This window comes from Dipodomys merriami, unplaced genomic scaffold, assembly GCF_024711535.1.
Source record: "Dipodomys merriami isolate MVZ:Mamm:240054 unplaced genomic scaffold, mDipMer1.0.p SCAF_1015, whole genome shotgun sequence".
NCBI classification, from domain to species: Eukaryota; Metazoa; Chordata; class Mammalia; order Rodentia; family Heteromyidae; genus Dipodomys; species Dipodomys merriami.
This window is the reverse complement of record NW_027202289.1, coordinates 133,152-136,140: the sequence shown is the minus strand read 5'-3', so window position 1 is coordinate 136,140 and position 2,989 is coordinate 133,152. Positions and strand designations below refer to the sequence as shown.

Here is a 2,989-nt window from a genome sequence, read left to right as displayed (position 1 = left end):
CAGCTGCAGAAGTTTAGAAGTAGCTCTTAAGCAAGGCTTACTTTGAATCTATTAGCTCCACAAAGCTAACTCAGTTGCATAAATAAGTACTGGAAAAAGCCATTACCTTAGGATCTAGCTATAAGTGCTTCAAAGTATGATCAAATCTAAAATGAAAAAGAATTAAAATTGTCATTCACAAAAAATACAAATGTGAGCAATCGACCGAACAATATAAATTTTTTTCACTATACATATTATTTTAGGGAAATAAGATCAATATTATTGTTAGGGACAATAAGGCTTCCTTGTTACAAAAAGGCACCCAAGGATATAAGCCTGTAAAAAGATTGCATCATTAACTACTTAAATTTAGAAGATACTACATGATTCAGCAGCCCATATACCCAAATTACAACAATACAGAGATTAACATGGTGCTTGCACAAGGATAATATGAAAATTTGTGAAGTATTCCATAGTTTTCATTCTTCAGATGCAAGAAATGAAAAACAGTTATTAAAAAGTTGATTACAAAATTACACGTGTGACAATACATGCAAGTGTTAGAATTAAATGTGAGTTTGATATCAGTGGATTAAATCTTCACCTTAGAAAGGCCTTTATATACAATAACCTTTACAAAACTTTTGAAATTAGTTAACATGGTCATTTTATCCTTAAGAAATATACTAGTATAAGTGAAGGGTTAAAAATTAAAAACCTCACTTTAACATTGCCATTACTAACTTGCTAACTGCTGATTTTGCTTCTGAAAATATGCTTGTATTCAGACTCCCTTCCCTGGCAGATAAAACTGGGCAGTGACTGCGGGATATTGGCCTGCCCAGATGTCCGGATATCAGCCCACCCCAGAACAAGGACAGCGGTTATAGATAGAACATGTTTTTCAGTTCCAGTTTAGTTCAGCAATCCCTGGGACGGATCTTGACAACGACCACCTGGCCAGACCATAAACTGGGCCAAATGTCAACCAATCATAGGCCTGTAACCATGTAAACCCCCCATTAAACCACCAATTGTTTTACAAAGAGTGTTACAAAATTTCCCGCGTGGCAAAGTGATTGTTGGCACATATGATGATCTTTAAATGGACCAATCATGGGATGCTTTGTGTTATGCGTTAATCTTATGATTTTTGCCTTTAAAAAGGCTTGTAACCGCTGCTCGGGGCTCTCTGACTGACCGGGGCAGAGAGTCCGTTTGCGCAAACGTCAAATAAATTCCTCTTGCTTATTGCATCTCCCAGCCTGGAGTCTGAGTTTCTGGGGCGCCCTCCCGTTGACGAAAGTCTCCTAGGAGTCTGGGGTCTTTCATAAGGACCTAGAAAAAAAGGAATCTTAAATTTTCTATATGGAATGTAATTTGAAAGGACTATTTATTAATGGATATATATATATTTATATATTATAAAACAATGTTCAATTCAAAGTATATCCAGGAGAGAGTGAAATAGATTATGGATATTATTCAAACACAGAATATAGAATATTTTAAAAATATTTTTTCAGACAATAAACAAATATCTTTAGTTTCTGTACTACTCCTTTCAACAGATGAGTTCAAATTATTTCTGATTAAAAAATCACAAAATCTGCAGAAATAATTATAGATGTATACAAACAACTAAAATACATTTTTACATCAAAGTCAGGCAATTCATTTGGAAAAATTCCACAGAATTTTTACAGTAAGATATTGCTGTTATTTGGGTTGTGAAAGTATTTTGTATGGACACAAAGAATGGATTGGCATTTTGAAGTTTAAGGAACTTAACTAATAGCTATGCTAAATAATGCTGCAATAAAAATATTTGTTCTGGTAGCTTTAGTATGGTCTTGTTTGATGTCCGTCAGTAGATGAATGGATTGAGAAAATAGAATTCTATGGAATGGAATTCTATACTTCCATGAGAAAGAATGACATTGTCCCATTTGTTAGGAAATGGAAAGACTTGGAAAAAAAATATTAAGTGAAGTAAGCCAGGCCCAAAAAAACATTGGTCCCATGGTTTCCCTTATTTGCAATAACTAGTACATGTCTGAGACAAGTCAAAATGATCAGATAAGTTGATGTTTGGCGAAATGAACCCTAAGATAAGGATTCAAATGTTTTTCTTCTTTCTTGCGATTGTTTCTAACATATTTATAAGATGATTTCTTTGTTGCTTTTTATGTCCCTCTCCCATGGTATAATCCCTGCTTTCATTGTATTTGATGTTGGTATGATTTGTGAAAGGGAAGGGGAAAAACAAATTGTTTAAATAGGGACACAGATTGACCCATTGCAACAATGAGATGTACAAGACATGTCGAAAAACGAACTTTACAACTTTGGTGGGGGGAGGGGTAGAGAGGGGAGGACATGGGAAGGGATGGGAAGGGGAAATAAAGGAGGAGGCAACATGTTTGAAAAGAAATGTACTCATTCCCTTACCTATGTAATTGTAACTCCTCTGTATGGTATTTTCAAAATAAAAAAAAAAAAACTCAACCAAAAAAAAAAAAAAAAGAAAAAAAAGGAAAAAAAAAGATACTTAACTGAACCATTATGACTTAAGAGAAAAATTTCTTTCGACAGCCTTCCACAACTTCAAAGAGGTAGTGATACATACTTATCCTTTTGGTAATATCAAAGGCAGTTTCTTCAAACTTGTTCTTCAGTCCTGGTTTGATATAACGGTTGAACAGAAGGAGGTCCAGCGTACCTTCGCTATCTCTATACACAGCAGCACAACACAAGGGAGTTAAGAGGCCTTTAGTTTGGGCATTGCTATCTGCATAATGATGAAGTAAGAAAGAAGCCACTCTGGTATTATTCCAAGAATAAGCACTGTCCAGGGGTTTCCAACCATTCACATTTATTGCATGAATATCTGCTTCTTGAGGCAACAACTCACGAACAATATCTAACTGTCCACTGTACGCTTCTCGATGAAGAGGGGCATATTCATCGTCATCCCTAGTATTCACATGAGTGGCCTTTATGG

General features: G+C 35.2%; 1 pseudogene; it reads left to right on the top strand.

Moving 5' to 3' along the window:
• Positions 1–365: 365 nt before the first annotated feature.
• LOC138807615 (U6 spliceosomal RNA) lies at positions 366–465 on the top strand (annotated as a pseudogene).
• The last annotated feature ends 2,524 nt before the right edge of the window (positions 466–2,989 follow it).